Raw genomic sequence first — 19,156 nt, 5'->3', positions numbered from 1 at the left:
GCCTATGTCCACCCTGAAGGTCCATTCTAAATATTAGTGAAAGAATTTTTGAAATCAGATGAGTAGTTTTGGAGATTACCTCTTACAACCAAACTTACAAACTGTACCTCTTTATAATATTAGTATAGATTAAATGGTTTTTTCCAATATGATTCATGGAAGAGATACTTAGCAATTCCTTGTGTTGTCATAATGATTTCCATTTCAAAAAGATTTTAGTTTCTTTTTTTCTTTTGGAAAATTTTAAAATATTTTATTAAATCTAAATGTTTTCAAATTATTTGTGATTGATGAGGGATTATTTTTATTTGTGATCTTTAACTTATCACACTACATTTTTTTTTGCCAAGATAGTTTTATTGAAAAAACTAACATTTTTGACCTACTCTATAGGCCATCCTCAGGCTTAACAATAGAAAAAGANACAAATTGTGTTAATTGTACAATTTTTGTTTCTTGCTCAAGAATTTCATTTAGGTATTGTCACAAATGCATTTTTTGATGAAATTTTGAGAATATATTTAGTTATAAATAAAAGAATTTGTGCATTCGACATCATGTTGTAAATTGCCAAATTTTTGATGGTCCACCAATTATTTTTTTGATTGCTTCATCTCATGCATTCAAATTTTAAATCCACCAATTTTAGATTGCTGCACGTACCCCTTCATGCAATTTCGTGTACCCCTCGGGGTACGCCTACCATTAATTGGGAACCATTGCTTTAAAACAAATGTGATAGAATCTATATGTATAAAGAAGTAATGAATTAATGTCCCTGAAGGTGGACTAGAGGTGGGGAGATCTGCACCGATTTTTCAATTAATCTTCTATTGGAATAGTCTGTGCAACGATTTACGTAACATATCGAGTTATGAAATCTTCAGAAAAAAATGTAAAAAATGGAAAACTAACTTAAGATGCAATGATATTTGTTCTTAATTAATTTTCTTTCTCAGCTCGCGTCCTGTTTTTTTTTTTTTTATTTTTTTTTTTGTTGGTTTTGTTGATTTTTGCTGTAAGATGCTTGTAAAAGACCAACCTGGCCACAGTGTCTTTTGAGAAATAAAATAAAAATATAAACACACTATTAAAGAATATCACAAAAGGTAAATAAGACTATCACTTAGAAAAGCTAGAAAAATAATTTTTTCAGGAACTGATGCAAGTTTTCCCTCTATAGTATCATCTACAAAATCTCTGTAATCATTTACATTTATTTTGAATTTCAAAACTTCATTTAATCAATCTAATTTTCTTTCACTTTACATTCACAGTGAAGTTAATTTTTCATAGGGCCAAGAGGATTCATCTAACAAATCTAGTAGTACAACCAGTGAAGAATCAATAAACTTACACTGGAGTTTATTTTTAAATATTTCTTCTTCATTCAAGAAGAAAAGACAATGAAATTATATTTAGGAAAATTTTTCTTAGAGAGATAGAAAAATATTGAATGTGTGTTACTTTGTGTAGTTCTAATTCAGAAAACATTGTATTTTTATTGTTATTAGAACTGTATGATTAAATAGAAGTCATAGCTTTTAATATGTAAAACTGTTTATCCTTCATTATCCATTCATTAAGAATTTTAACAACCAGCTCACTAAATTTTAAAAAAATGGTAACAACAGACTTGCACAAGCCAGTTCCAACACACCACTTGTTACAGTACATTGTCTTAACAGTATGACTTTATTCCAAAGAAGTGGCAAAGTATCACTATGGCTCTTAGAACAAGTATATATTTTAATTTTTAATACAGACATAGTATATGCATCAAACTTACATATCACAATCATGGAAGGTGTTAATAAACAGCATAGATTTTTTTAAATATATGAAGAAAACTGATGATGGAATGTATGGTCAAAAACATTTTATCAATAAAAAACAAGTATTTCCTAAACTAAGAGTGGTAACTTGTTACAATTTATTAATTTTTTGTTATATATTTAGCATATTGAATGATTTTAATTTAAATTTCAACAAGGATATCTTGGGATAAACATGGATATTACGTTAAATATATATAATACTGTAATTTAATTTCATGTTAATTGATTTTAGTAAGAAAAAATTATTTTGCAGAAGAATAAGATATTTCCAATGTCATTCTAACTGAATTTAATTATGCTTATTTTAATAGTCATATGCATAATGAAATTGATTACTTTTTATTTATTCTGTAATGGAAAAGGGGAGACTGTAAATTACCAGTATGTATGTGCATTTCAGAATAATGGATTAATTCCATGTCCTACAATTTTAAAGTTAAAATTAAAAGCAGCACATAACATCCATAAACATTATTAATATTTGTAATACAAGAATTACATTAACCCATTTTCAAAATTAATGCTAAAAATGATTTAATTCTGAAAATGAGAATGAGAAAAAAATGATTAGATTAAGTTGTGAATGGTTTTACATTTACAGTTCAGTTAAATTATATATTCTGTGGATGACAAAAAGTTTAAAATTAATATATTGAAAAATTTGGAATTCATGTCAATATTATTAAACAGCAAAATAATAATTTAAATATATATAAATTACAATTATTTTGTTGTATATATATATAGAATAAGATGATTTAGTTTTCAAAACATTCTTTCAAACATGAATCTGTCAGCAATCCAGATATGTTGTGCCTACTTTCAAGACTCAAAATTCGACAAAATCAGTTGGATAAAACCAAAGGTAGATGTATAACCTATAACAAGCTGGAAGTCAATATAGACAAAAAGAATTCAATCACTAATTATCTATAATTTATTATTATTATTTTTTAATTTCAAATATTTGTGATATTTTATATTCTGTTATAAATGAATATTAGCAATACATTTTTAAAAAATTGTATTTCAATGATATTCACACAAAAGATCTTCACACTGAAATCTTCATGTAATCAAATCAGAAACATAAATACAAGATACTGTAAGATGAGTTCCCAACCTTGTGCCCAACATGTGCCAGTGAGCTATTTACATGCACCTGCAGCAAAGTGTTGAAATAATATTAAAAAAAATAAATCTTAAAAATAAACAAAATAAAAAGTTACTTTGGTTTTTAAAATCTTGCTAGATGTAATGAGAAATGCACTAAATTGGCTGCACTTGGGCTACACTGACCTCTGTCTAATCCGTCACGCCTATAATAATCAAGTAACCAATTGTGACTCTATTGTATTAGTAGTATGTATTGTCACTGCATGCTGTCGTTGTAAACTCGTACTGTTGTCATCACATGCTATCGTTGTATTGTGGTTTTTTTTTGTATATAAACATTTTACCCCAAAATGAGTAATCCAAGTAAAAAACAATTAACCTATCTTTTTAACAAAGATTGGAAAGAAGACTACTTTGTTATCGAAAGTAAGGAGTAATGTATTTGCTTAATATGAAACAGCATTGTGTCAGTGGCAAAAAAATACAACGTTGAACATCGTTACAAAACCAATCACAGTTCTTTTGAGATTAGTTATATGTCTAAGTTACAAAAAAGAAAATTTAATCATCTAAAATCTGGAATATTTACCCAGCAGGCATTTTTACCAGCCATAAAAATAAAAATGCCAGTATTGCTTCCATTAAAATTTCTCATTTGTTGGAAAAAAAAAATCATTTCTAGAAAGTGAACTAATGAAGGATCATTTCTCATTGGAGCTGACTCATTATTTGAAGGATTTTCTAATAAGCTAAAATTACTGCAGCAATACAAGATTTGCTGTTATCAAACAATAGAAGTACAAGAAGAATCCAGGCGATTTCAATAGATTTACAAAGTCAGTTGAAAAATGATTTGGAAGAATGTGAGTATTTCTCATCACAATTAAATGAGTCAACAGATATAGCAGATACAGCACAATTGGCAGTAATGATAAGAATGTTATTCAGTGATTTTAGTGTGAAAGAAGAAGTATTAAAGTTACTACCAATGCAAGGGCAAACAACGGGTGAAGGTATTCATAATATCTTTAAAAATTACTCAACAGAAATTAGTATGCCTTTACACAAGTTATTAGCAATAATTACTGAGGGTGCACCAGCAATAGTGGGCTGCAATAATGAATTCATTTCCCATTGCAAGAAAGATGAATTCTTTCCGAACTTTATATATTATCACAGCATCATACATCAAGAATCATTATGTACCAAAATAATATTATTTGAATGTAGTTGATTCGTTTTTTGAAACCGTGTTTTCGTATTTATTTACTATTGTTTACAGTTTCAAAAAACGAATCAACTACAAGTTTAGTTATAGAAACAGCGATTTCCATCTATAGAAAGAAATATACAGTTCAACAAATGGATACTACTCAACTGAATAAAGTGGATAAACGCCAAGTGTTTTAATAATAACACAGTCTTGTGTTCAATAGTAAATAAATTATTTGAATGTGTTATGAATGTTGTTATTAAATTAATTAAGAAAATTCGAGCAAATCCTTTATCACACAGATTGGTCCTTTTCTACAAGCGCTTTAAACAATCTTCTCAAGCTGACCTTATCTTACATACAGATATAAGATGGTTACAAGTAAAGGCAAAGCACTTGGATGAATTTTTGATCTTTTGGAAGAGATGAAAAAATTCTTATTTCAAAATGTCAAACATTTGAACAATTAGATAACCTATAATGGTTGATGGACTTGGATTTAACTGACATATGTAAAAAATTGAGCAGTTTAAACCTGGATTTCCAGGGAAAAAATAAACATCTAGCTGAAATGATTAGCTCTATAAAAGCATTCAAAGCCAAAATATAGTTTTAAATAAATAATCTGTCGAAAAATTCTCTTGTACACTTTCCAAAGATGAAAAAAGTGACTGGTGAAGATAATTTTGACCCAACATTATTTATTACTCGTATTAAAAAATTTTTGGAACAGTTTGAAAGTAGGTTCCAGCAATTTACTATTATCGAACCTGTGGCTACATTTTTTAAAAATCTTTTTACTACACAAATAGAAATTACTGAAACTGCTAAATTTATACCAGAACTTCAAGAAGAAACAATGAAAACTGAAGAGATTTTCGATTTTCAAAATGACATCATATTAAAATCTCACGATATGGATGAAAACTTTTGGAATTTAGTTGATCATAAAGAGTATAATCTTTTGAAAAAGGAACCTTCAAAATCAAACCCGTTTTAATTCTACATATTTGTGTGAATCTTTATTTTCCACCAAAATATAAAATCAAAAATCAGATCTCAACTTACTAATGCCAACTTTGAAGATTGTTTATGATTGGGATTATCATCTTACACTTCTAACTGTGAGAAATTAGCAAATGAAATGCAATGTCAAAGATTGCACTAATTTGGCTTTTATAATAAATATATAATATGTTATAGTAAATATATGTTATAAATGCATATTATAATAAAGGACATACTATTTAATTTTTTTAAAAATCCAATTTATGCCCGCCACTATTTTTTGTAATCTCAAATGTGCTCGCACTACAAAAAAGGTTGGGAACCTCCTGCTGTAAGATATGGACAAATAGTTGTTTGACCAAATGAGATATTTAATGTTTCTTCATATTTAATTTCTGTATTAAAAATAAATCTTTAATGTGATTAACAATTTTTATATTTGATTTATTTTGATGCAAGATTATATTTATTTACGATGTTTTGTTAAACAGTTTTGGTATTAGAAATGTGCATATACTTGACACATTAGATGGAATTGTACAAAAATAAGAAAAAAATCCAATATCAGTTTTGGATGTTGGAGCTGTGGCTATCAAAATTCTACAATTACGAAACCATTGGAGAAACCAGATGTGCAGGATTGAATCAAATTGTTTAATGGCACTAGACCTCTTGGGCCAAACTGCTGTATGACCAATTGGAAATGTTAAAATGTATTTGTTGGCGGGTTATATTATGCAAAATGCAGTAAATAAAGTTGATTAAAAACAGACTATGTTGTGGGAAATTTGTATAGAAATTATTGAAATGATAAGGATATAGTGTGGTACTTTGCCAAAATTTTGCTCAAAGCTGCAGATTTTTTAAAAATTTAACTCTGACCTGAATTTAATTACAATTAGTAGTTCATGTCTGCTAAGTTAATACAGTATATTGGATTTTAGCTTCATTCACTAATTTGATTAATACAAAATACTCGTTTTGAATTTGGCTATAAATCAACAAATTCAGATAAAAACTATAATATTTTTTTATAACTATATAGTTTATATATATAAATATAACTATTATAACTATATAGTTTTGAGAAAAATGGAAATTAATATGTAGATTTGATAAACCCCTATGATTTGATGAATGAATGAAAAAACTAAGGGTTATTAGCATCATATAAATGATACATACAGGAATTAAACTTATGTAATTGGTTGTGTCAAAAAATTACAATAAGAACTTTTCAATAATTTATAAAATGTGTTTAAATCTATGTTGACTGGAAAAAATTTGACATGAAAATAATTATAACTAAAATATAATTAACAGATTTTCAAAATTGCATTCCTAACAGCTGTTTGAAGTAATATGCATAATTTAGATGTTCTTCTCATGCACCACAACAGAACCAGTTTATATTATTGTATACGTAAAAAATGCTGTATGTTAGCTATTTTCTATCTACAACATTCTTTAATTTAAACAGGTTTTCAGACTATTTGTACTTGGCCAGAGATTTGACATTTACACAACTGATAATACTGAACCAAAATCACTCATCACTGTTTTATTCATCAAAAAATCCTCTGGACAATCAGTAAAATCATTTGAAGACAATGATGACAACTGATTGATGAAAAGAATGTAAATAGTCACAAATAATTATGGACTGTGCATACAATTCCATAATTATTATTGCACACATAAATAAGCATTGATATTGGCATAAGCTGGAATTAGACAGTAACTAGAGAGACATAAAATACCTTATGTACTTTTACAGCAAATTACTCTCTATTCAAACTAACAGTTTTGGATTTATTAATAAGAAAAAAACCTGATGAAGGCTTATTAATAAAGCCAAAAACTTTAGTTTGATTAAAGAGTAATTTGCTGGAAAAGTACATAGGGTATTTTGTGTATCTCTAGTTATAAATAAGCAATACATAGCTTAGAAGATTTTAGACAGACAAATCTTGTCTCCATTGTACAATAATGTTAAAATTGTACAACTAAAATACAGATGGAGATCCCACATTAGAGAAAATTCACTTGTAACTGTCAAAAATTATATTTTAGTGTTAATTCATAGCAGATTTTGGATTTGAACTGTTCTTTTGTGGAATACAGTCAGGCATGTGTGGTTAACACTTGTATTAATATAAAGTATGTTAAGATACTGTTAACATTCGTCTTGTATAGAGTACTAGCTGTGCCCGCGGTTTTGCCCGCGTGGAATTCAGTTTGTAACTATAACAGTATCAGTTAGATGATATCTTTTAATTTATATGAATGTTTTAGGAATGCATACAGGACAAAAGATATTCATTATTTTAATTGAGAACAAATAGGCAAATGTTCAGCACAAGTTCAGACACATGCATTGCATATCTCGCTGACCACGCGACTGCACCGTGCAGTTACCTATATCGTATACACACACGTTTGCCCCTCACCACCTGCTGACACCAAAAATATAACACTTACCTAATGATATCTTTTAATTTTATATGAATGTTTAATGGAATAATATACAGCCTATGTCCACCCTGAAGGTCCATTCTAAATATTAGTGAAAGAATTTTTGAAATCAGATGAGTAGTTTTGGAGATTACCTCTTACAACCAAACTTACAAACTGTACCTCTTTATAATATTAGTATAGATTAAATGGTTTTTTCCAATATGATTCATGGAAGAGATACTTAGCAATTCCTTGTGTTGTCATAATGATTTCCATTTCAAAAAGATTTTAGTTTCTTTTTTTCTTTTGGAAAATTTTAAAATATTTTATTAAATCTAAATGTTTTCAAATTATTTGTGATTGATGAGGGATTATTTTTATTTGTGATCTTTAACTTATCACACTACATTTTTTTTTGCCAAGATAGTTTTATTGAAAAAACTAACATTTTTGACCTACTCTATAGGCCATCCTCAGGCTTAACAATAGAAAAAGAACATTTAAATTTATGTATTCCATTAAATAGAATACATAAATTTAAATACAAAAAATAATAACAGAAAAAAATACAAATACAAATATACAATAAACAACAAAAACAGACATAGTAATAGAAAATAATAAATAAAAATAAATGCACTAGTTAATACTTTAAATAAACATTGTGGTAAATTGTTAAGGAATAATTAATGAAACAACTAACTATAAACTAAGGCAAGACAACAAGTTTGTGTTAAATTTTTTTTACTATAAATTACTATAAAATTCATTGGTAGGCTTTCTGTGTCCCTTGCATTTATGCATGCCTCTTCCAGTTTGCTCTTGTAAATTTCAATTTTTTCATCGGTATTTGTTAGCATTGGGGAGCACAAGGGTTTGACAATAACCGCTTCATCCCATTTTATTATCGAGCTTTGGTTCTGTACGAACTGGGAAAGTACCATTGTGTTGGAACCTTTTCTGATGGCAAACTTATGTTCTTTAAGTCTTATCCCCAAATTTCTTGTTGTGACTCCAATGTAGTCTTTTTTGATTCCTAGTTGTGTTCTCTCGTAAGGAATTTTGTATACTCCTGCTTTTTCTTCTTTTTTAATATGATCTTTATCATTTCTTAAGATTGTATACAAGTTCAGAGCTCTTTTTAGGACCATTCTTATCTCCTTGTGGTTTGCAATTTCTTTCATAATACCTTTTGTATTCTTGTTATAAGTAAACTTTGTGACTTTACAGGGATCATGTTTTGAACTTCTTGCTGTGTCCATCTCATATTTTTTAAACTATTTCTGCTATTGTGCCTTTTTTGTATCTTGGGGCTTCGGCTACTTGTACAATTCTGTCAGTTTCCTTTGTTCTATCTACAACACTCACAATATAGAAATGCTCTTCTGATTTGAGCTCTGAATGCTGCCAGCTTATAATGGTATGGATCATTTGATTGTGATGGGATGTAAAGCAGGCTGTGCATTGGTTTGATGTAAAACACTGGTAGATAAATGCCCTTTTTTGAACAGAATGTTAATATCTAGAAAATGGACAACTAGGGAACTTTTCTGTTCCATTCTCAATTTTAGGCCATCGTTATTATTGTTTATCCTTTCTACAAATTCATTCATCTTACAATTATTCTTCCATAAAATAAGGACATTGTCCACCTATCTTTTAAAATATACTATATCCTTTTTGAAATCATACAGGACTCTTTTCTCCAGCTTTCTAATGACAAACTCACATAGTATTCCTGAGATTGGACTTCCCATTGGGACTCCCCGTTTTTGCCTGTATGCCTGGCTGTTGAAACTAAAGCAGGATTCATAATATACTGTATTTAGAAGCAGTATTTGCACTCCCCAATGCTAGCAAATACCACTGACATTTACAAGAGCAAACTGGAAGAGGCATGCATAAATGCAAAGGACTCAGAAAGCCTACCAACGGCGTGGAAATTTATAGTAAAAAAGCATTTAACAAGAACTTGTAGTTTTGCCTTAGTTTACAGTTACTTGTTTCATTATTCCTTAACAATTTACTACAATGTTTATTTAAAGTATTAACTAGTGCATTTATTTTTACAGGTAACCCCCGTATAACACGGCACTTCTATAGCACGGATTCGCTCTAACACGGTTCGAGAATTGGTACCATCCCCCGTATAACACGGCACTTCTATAGCACGGATTCGCTCTAACACGGTTCGAGAATTGGGTAAAACCCTCGTACAACATGAAATGTAATAAATGTTTACATACTTAACTAATAATAGTTCACAAAAATTATTATTTTCGTAAACTATTAGTATTTAAGTATGTAAATTTTCTCTTCTCGCCTTCTGTCGATACACGTGGTCCTTCTTGAAACTTGTTTCAATGTTGCCAGATCTCAACGCTTCTGCTTCTGATGTTGCCGAATGTTTTTCCCTTATTCCATACTTNTTTGTTTTTTTTGTTGGTTTTGTTGATTTTTGCTGTAAGATGCTTGTAAAAGACCAACCTGGCCACAGTGTCTTTTGAGAAATAAAATAAAAATATAAACACACTATTAAAGAATATCACAAAAGGTAAATAAGACTATCACTTAGAAAAGCTAGAAAAATAATTTTTTCAGGAACTGATGCAAGTTTTCCCTCTATAGTATCATCTACAAAATCTCTGTAATCATTTACATTTATTTTGAATTTCAAAACTTCATTTAATCAATCTAATTTTCTTTCACTTTACATTCACAGTGAAGTTAATTTTTCATAGGGCCAAGAGGATTCATCTAACAAATCTAGTAGTACAACCAGTGAAGAATCAATAAACTTACACTGGAGTTTATTTTTAAATATTTCTTCTTCATTCAAGAAGAAAAGACAATGAAATTATATTTAGGAAAATTTTTCTTAGAGAGATAGAAAAATATTGAATGTGTGTTACTTTGTGTAGTTCTAATTCAGAAAACATTGTATTTTTATTGTTATTAGAACTGTATGATTAAATAGAAGTCATAGCTTTTAATATGTAAAACTGTTTATCCTTCATTATCCATTCATTAAGAATTTTAACAACCAGCTCACTAAATTTTAAAAAAATGGTAACAACAGACTTGCACAAGCCAGTTCCAACACACCACTTGTTACAGTACATTGTCTTAACAGTATGACTTTATTCCAAAGAAGTGGCAAAGTATCACTATGGCTCTTAGAACAAGTATATATTTTAATTTTTAATACAGACATAGTATATGCATCAAACTTACATATCACAATCATGGAAGGTGTTAATAAACAGCATAGATTTTTTTAAATATATGAAGAAAACTGATGATGGAATGTATGGTCAAAAACATTTTATCAATAAAAAACAAGTATTTCCTAAACTAAGAGTGGTAACTTGTTACAATTTATTAATTTTTTGTTATATATTTAGCATATTGAATGATTTTAATTTAAATTTCAACAAGGATATCTTGGGATAAACATGGATATTACGTTAAATATATATAATACTGTAATTTAATTTCATGTTAATTGATTTTAGTAAGAAAAAATTATTTTGCAGAAGAATAAGATATTTCCAATGTCATTCTAACTGAATTTAATTATGCTTATTTTAATAGTCATATGCATAATGAAATTGATTACTTTTTATTTATTCTGTAATGGAAAAGGGGAGACTGTAAATTACCAGTATGTATGTGCATTTCAGAATAATGGATTAATTCCATGTCCTACAATTTTAAAGTTAAAATTAAAAGCAGCACATAACATCCATAAACATTATTAATATTTGTAATACAAGAATTACATTAACCCATTTTCAAAATTAATGCTAAAAATGATTTAATTCTGAAAATGAGAATGAGAAAAAAATGATTAGATTAAGTTGTGAATGGTTTTACATTTACAGTTCAGTTAAATTATATATTCTGTGGATGACAAAAAGTTTAAAATTAATATATTGAAAAATTTGGAATTCATGTCAATATTATTAAACAGCAAAATAATAATTTAAATATATATAAATTACAATTATTTTGTTGTATATATATATAGAATAAGATGATTTAGTTTTCAAAACATTCTTTCAAACATGAATCTGTCAGCAATCCAGATATGTTGTGCCTACTTTCAAGACTCAAAATTCGACAAAATCAGTTGGATAAAACCAAAGGTAGATGTATAACCTATAACAAGCTGGAAGTCAATATAGACAAAAAGAATTCAATCACTAATTATCTATAATTTATTATTATTATTATTAATAAATACGTGATAATACGTATTTTCTGTATATTTTCAGAAATTTTAATCGTTTCCGCGATTTTTCAGGTAAGTAAATCATAAGGGAAAATATCATAAGTTTTAATGTAACACGCAGAAAATTCCACACTCCCTTTCTGAGTGAACTATAATTTATTATTATTATCATTAATAAATACGTGATAATACGTATTTTCTGTATATTTTCAGAAATTTTAATCGTTTCCGCGATTTTTCAGGTAAGTAATTAAATTAAATATATTTTTTCCTCCTCGTAATCCAATAAGAATCATTGAATTAAGATTCAAAATTTAAATTATCCAATCACGTGTACTGTAACGGTAATTAAACGACGCTGATTAGTTGAGATTTTTTTTGTTATTGTTTCTAAGGTGATAATAGGTTTGGATCAGGATGAGATAAACGAAATCGAAGATGTTATACCCGGTAAAGCGGGAGAAGATTATCCGTTAAATATCGATTTTCCCAAGACGGATTTTCGTTGTTCTAATTATAATTATTCTGGATTTTTTGCTGATCCGGAACTTGGTTGTCAGGTGAGAAAATTTTCCCTTTTTTTCTAATGATTTCTGCATTATCGGAGCTAGAATAATCAGGGCCTGATTTGCACATAAGCTACAGCTTAGGGCCTCACACACTTGCATCATCGTAGAGGAAGGGCTTGTAATTAGTGGTGCGTTATCCTACTGACAAAAATTACAATATAAAAGATTGTGGTTCCCTGTTGGTGGGACCACAAACCAATCTTTTATAAGAGAAAATTTCCTCTCGAAACATTCCACCCCCGAAGAAAAATATCTGAAGTCAACACTTTACGTGGGTCCTCTTAATTAATTCAAATTCGCGAAGCTACAACGTGCAATTAAGGATAATTCCATGCTCGTTTCATCATTTATATGCCCTTCTTGCAATGAATATTTGAATTTTTAAAATAGCTATTTGTTAAAGTAAAATTTTATTTTTTTTTTAATTCTAATTTACTTAAATTAAGGGCTATCACATATGTTTCCCTGACGGACGTAATGCAAGCTTCCTTTGTGTCAACGGAACGGTCTTCAATCAGCGATACTTTGTCTGCGATTGGTGGTTTCACTTCGACTGTTCAGTCGCTCCACTTCTCTATCCACTAAATATGGTTAACAGGCCACCATTGCCAAATTTACCGCGCATAATTAAAAAGTTTCTAAGACCTAGAAAGAGGGTTACTACACCGAAACCTCGTCCATTAGCTGTTCGTCAAGCTTCTGATTGCTATTGTCCTTGCCTCAACGAAACTTCGACACTGGATTAATTATATTTATGTGTGTTCAAATATATCTTCATGATGTAGGCTATATGTTTGTATGGTTTAATAATATCCACAAGGAAAAAATCATCCTAATACCTTTGTAGAAGTTAAATAAAGTTACTAATGAAATTTGCCACAGTGGTATTTTATTATTACACAATACAAGGTAATTCATGTCTTTATACAAAGCTGTCGTACTAAATTCTTCAGCAAAATTTAAGGTGATGTCCATACCCTACCAGTAGGATGATCCCTGTTATGGACATAGCCGTAAAATGAGGCCCTTAGGAGAAAAAAAATGTTAGCAATGAACAAGGCCCTTAAGAAGGCTGTTGCCTTCTTAAGGGCCTTGTTCATGATAGAGATCATCCTACCAGGGCCTCATCCATTTTCCATATCCTACCAGCAATGAGCCGTGAAATGAGGCCCTTAAGAAGGCTAATGCCTTCTTAAGGGCCTCATTTCACGGCTCATTGCTAACATTTTTATTCTATAACATTGTATCTGTATAACTCCTCTAAAGAAATTGGGTAGTGCTTAATTAGAGGCTTGCCACTTACGTTAGAAGCATTCATTTTTAAAGCAATTTTATGTCTAATACTGTATTTATGATTTAAATACAAAATGAAATACTTAATTATTTTATAAATATAAAAAATTATGTAATTAAAAGGTTCAACAATGAATTTAAATGATAGGATTAGTCCCGCCATCTATTGGAAGAATATTTAATGAATTAATTTCAATTAAAATTTTTAAAGTTGTATTTATAAAGTACAAATTTAAATTAAATTTTAATTTTAAAATGAAACTATTAAACACTGTCAAATTTTACAATTTTCTTATGATTATAAATAAGTTTATATAATACATGAGTGTGAGAAATATTTAATAAAAATAATGTAGGAAATTATATAATTAAAAATTCCATTATACTATTTAAATAAAGAAAATTTATTTTAAAATAATTTTAAAGAAAAAAAAGAAAATATTCGCAGTCGACAGGATTCGAACCTGTGCGGGAAGATCCCAACGGATTTCTAGTCCGTCGCCTTAACCACTCGGCCACGACTGCACGTTCACCAACTTCTCTTTTTTCTCTAATTAAACTTAAATTCATTTACTGAAATTTTTTTTACCTTATTTTATTTTATATAAGGTACATTTAATCTTTTATTATTGGTGCTATTTTTGGTTTAAAATAAGAAAATAAAAAGTTCATCACTTAATTTCGCGACAGTAGATGGCGTTACATGCTTTTTATTAAACTACAGTACCTAGATTATCATGAGCTGTCAAATTTTCTATTGGTTAGTTGTATCACGTGGTTAAAATCCGCCATGTTCTGACAAAAGGTACACGTGGCTCTGTATATTTTGAATGGCAAGTGTTTTTTAAAGTCGTTTATAAAGAAATATAGAAGTTTTTGAACACATTTGATAACAGATAGGCATGAATTTGTTATATTTTTATGTTTAAGTTCATATTTAAGCTTTAATATAAGGCAACAAATGGAAAAAATCGATAATTAGCGTAGCTGTTTACATTAGATCCGATATCCGCTTAAGCGATGTTATTAAAACGAAAAAATATATAAACAAATTTAATTCTATTACTTGTAAGACTTCTTTAATACATCCTGTACATTAACAATACAAAGACACACTAGTACTTTGGACCTTATTGAAAGGCAGCATTTATTTGGTAATATGTGATTATTTAAAGTATCATTTGTAAAGCGAATTGAATTTAGAAGGCATGTAAAAATTCATTATACAAATGATTCTTTTACATACTAGTACTTTTGTATTGTTATTCTGCTGAATGCATTAAAGGTGTCTTAAAAGTCATTTCGAATCCACTTTTATAAAATATACCCTTTAATTTTATTATGCAGATATCACTGAAATAATGCCTGGATGTTCGGCTTTCGGTTGTTCTAATTCTTCAGTAAGAGGATATATTGTGAAATGTTTTCTGAGAGATCCCATTCGGAGAAAAATTTGACCCAAAAGAGTGCGCCGAGAAAATTGTAAGTCTACGAATAATTCTTGTTTGTGTGAAGTTCATTTTGAACCACAAATGTGGGAAAAAAGTGAGAGTTGACTGGAAGAAGAAATTAAAGCATAATAAAAGAACTGGCCCGGAACGGAGCTTGAACCCACAACCTCCGCTTCCAGTGTGGTGTGCTTACCAGTTACGCCACCCAGACACCGAGCAAGCCTTTGCTTCCAGAAGTATATTAAGTAAGGTATAACCTTACTTGGTAAATACGGCACTGACTGGGAACGACTCCTACGTCCACGGCCTAAGAACATCTCCACAACGGCACTCAGCCAGCTATCGCATTACCCGGCGAGGTATATATATACAAAAAGCATTAAAGCATAATGCCATTTCAACTTTGTTTTCATTCACAAAACAAATTATTCACAGAAAACCACTAAAAGGAAGATCCTCGACTGTTATAAAACAAGTAAAACCTTCAAAACTTACTTTATTGTTACACCATCAACAAATTTCGAAACAACTTTAACATTTACAGAAGAAACCACATTAGCTGAAGACATTTCTGTAAATCATGATAAGGAACATGCAAAGGATATATTGTATTTATATTACAACAGAATTTAAAAAAATATAAACAACTATATAGAAAATCATGTGAAAAAAATGTTAAATATGTAAACACTATCATAACATTGAAACATAGAATTGGAATCTTGAAAAAGGAAGTAGAAAAGGCTAAAGAAGATAATGAAAGCAGTAGTAATGCATATATTAGTGATGTCACTTTACCTGGACATTCTGGGACTGCAACTCATTATACTAGGGTGGATTACTTTACTATGGTTTTAACTTACTATTTCACAGGTCACTCCGTAGATGGAAGTTTATATGAAAATATATTATTTGAAATAATTACTTGTGCTGGACAATTAGTTTTAAATGTTGTTAGCTTTACATCAGACATGGGATCATCCAACAAAGCATTATGGAAAAAATGAAACTTCACAACGATATAGTAAATTCCATAAAGCATTTTTTAAATTCAGATAAAAAGATTTATTTGCTTGCAGATGTACCACATTTCTTTAAAAATATAAAAAGTATGCTAATAACAAATAAAATTATAAAAATATCAGAAGGAACAAAAGAAAAATTCAATCTTCCAACTGGATATATCATCATCACAGCATATAAATGAATTGCAAGATCAACAACAAAACTTAAATTTCAAACTAGCTCCTAAGTTAAGTGAGGAAAACTTATTGCCATCACATTTTCAAAAAATGAAAGTGAAAACATTACACATGTTTTCACTTTCATTTTTTGAATATAAGCCCACCATGGGCAAATGTGGCTCCGAGACTCGCATGCGGCTCTTGGAGCCACATTTTGAGTTTTGAGTTACATGCGGCTCTTGCTGAAAGTGTTAATTTCTGTTTTTTATTATTATTTTTACAATTTGATGTCCACAATTTTGTGAAAATATGTTTATTGAAAAGATTCAATATTTGTTTTATATAATATTTATATTATGTAATAAAATTGTGGTACAGAACTGCAGTACAGAATAAAAAAGTATAGAACTGTGGCTCCCATGCATTTTGCAAAACCTACATTTTGGCTCTCACTGACCTCTTGCTTGCCCACCCCTGATATAAGCAGTGGATTAAGATATTTTCAGAAGAAGTGAATAAACCATATTTAACAACTGCTTGGTTTATTGATGCCGTTAAAAAATGGTTTAAATTAGCAACATGGAAGCATCCACTTTTTGCTCCAAGTATGAGGAATCAATAACATTTTTTAAAAAAATGTTTTTGAAGTGTTTAAAACTATGAAGGTAGGAGATAAATCTACTTGGAATTTCGAACTGGATTGCTGGTTATGACTCAATCAAGTTTAGATTTGCAACATGAATTTTCAATTAATGTTTTTTTTACTAACATCAAGATTTATCCAGGACTGCTTAGAAAGCTTATTTAGTTTAGTGTGTGCAAAACAAGTGACTCCAACTGGACTCCTGTTTAAGAACAATTTAAAATTAATTTCGGTATCTCAATATTTAAAAAATGTGTCAAAAGAGAGAGTTATGATGATGACGACAAAGAGTTTTTATCAGAATTTCTTCGTATAATCAAAGAACCCACAAAATAATATGATACAGTTGTTATATCAGAAAATTTTGAAGCTGAAAATATGCCTTTAAACAATGCAGAAGTGAATTCATTATATAGTATATCTGGTTATTTAATAACAAGTATAGAACAAATCTCAAAAACCTGTATGTTTTTGTTTTTGAACAAATGTATTACATCAGTAGGATTCAAAGAAAGTCCTCTTACAATATTCAAAATTAGTTGAAATTAAAAGTTTAAAAAAAATTCCAGATTGCCATAAATTAAAAGAAAAAATTATGACAAGATTTATCTTTCATGTTAAAAATAAAAAGCAAAAGAAAAATTAAGAATTTAACAAATCCATATGCAAGTAAATCCAAGAGTAAGCTACAAAATTAGCTATATTCTATCCCCCATATTCACCAACACCAGTTTGATTATTTATGTAATAAAATATGGAACTGTTACAAATAAAAATTTATTGTTCATTTAATAAATTATTATATTTTATTCGCATAGCCTTTTGATCTTGATACTCTTTATTACTGTAAGGTCTCGTTTTATGCGGTGGATACGTTCTACAGAAAAGCGCATAAAAAAAAATTCGCATAAAAAAGACTTTACTTGCCTTGAAAAAGTAGGGATACGNTTCGCATAACACGGCAATTTTTTGGAATGTAACTACCGTGTTATACGGGGGTTACCTGTATTTATTATTTTCTATTACTATGTCTGTCTTTGTTTTTTATTGTATATTTGTATTTGTTTTATTTTTTCAGTTATCTTCTTGTTTTTTTCTGTTATTATTGTTTGTATTTAAATTTATGTATTCTATTTAATGGAACGCCAATGTTCTTTTTCTATCGTTAAGCCTGAAGATGGCTTATAGAGTAGGCCAAAAATGTTAGTTTTATTGAAAAAATTATCTTGGCAAAAAAATAGGTGTAGTGTGATAAGTTAATTATTTGCTGAGCACATTCTGTTTAATGTTTAATATTTGGGATCTCCAAAGCTTCACTTTAAAGTAAATAAGTATAATTTTGAAAAATGTCTATTCTTTAAAATGTCATTTCAAGTCAAATATTGAATAATAAATTTAGGTACATAATTATGAATTTTCTAAAAGAAATCTTTTAGAAGCTTTCAAATAAAGACCATAGAATAACAGATTACTACATTTATAAATCAATTTTACAAATTTAATTCATTTTAAAAATTAAAAGAAAACTGAATAAAATTTATTCCTTAAAACATTCTAAAGATGTCCAAAGTCCAAGACTATCTTTTAATTTATCTAGAATTAATAATTTTACTATTTTTAATATTTTTTGTAATTAAAATCATCTCAACTTTTCTGATATACTAGAGTCCCAGAAACTTGACCCTTGATATCTCAACATTCTATAAAAAAACTTATTGTTGCCTTAAGAAAAACCATGTAATCTAATTTTTATCTCTGTAACTTAACACTAGGATCAAATAATTTATCATTCTTCACTGGTGACACTTGATAATAACATTAATCCTCTATGTTAATGTAGAATATAACCCCTTTTCTGAAGTGACACAGTAAAACAACACATCAAATACAGTAGAGTCTCGAAAACTCGGCCTAATGTGGACCGAAGAGTGGCCTAGTTTGTGAAAATGCCAGGTTATCGGGAATGGGGTTAAAAAAAAAAAATAAGTATGAGTGTTTCCTCAGAAAATACTGTACTGTACTTGTATGTATTGTTTACTTGAGAATACAACAGAGAATAAACTGCCCAAATACCCTTAAACAAAGGAAAAGTACGTCCTTTATGAAGGCATAGAGCCTTTACTACATGAAAATGAAAATTAATGAATACA

The 19,156-nt window shown here is 29.0% G+C and overlaps 1 protein-coding gene and 1 non-coding gene across 2 annotated transcripts in view; both read right to left on the bottom strand.

The window, feature by feature from the left end:
• Positions 1-19,156, bottom strand: part of LOC111620564 (acid sphingomyelinase-like phosphodiesterase 3b) — a 129,773-nt gene that overhangs the window by 11,251 nt on the left and 99,366 nt on the right. The gene's annotated exons all lie outside the window — the stretch shown is intronic.
• Positions 14,172-14,253, bottom strand: Trnas-aga. Its single transcript has one exon. It is a non-coding gene; the product is annotated as a tRNA-Ser (tRNA).

Source organism: Centruroides sculpturatus, unplaced genomic scaffold (genome assembly GCF_000671375.1).
Source record: "Centruroides sculpturatus isolate CEXI.00-Female unplaced genomic scaffold, Cexi_2.0 scaffold76, whole genome shotgun sequence".
In the NCBI taxonomy this organism is placed as follows: domain Eukaryota; kingdom Metazoa; phylum Arthropoda; class Arachnida; order Scorpiones; family Buthidae; genus Centruroides; species Centruroides sculpturatus.
Note: the sequence above shows the minus strand (reverse complement) of the source record. Positions and strands in the feature narration are given on the sequence as shown.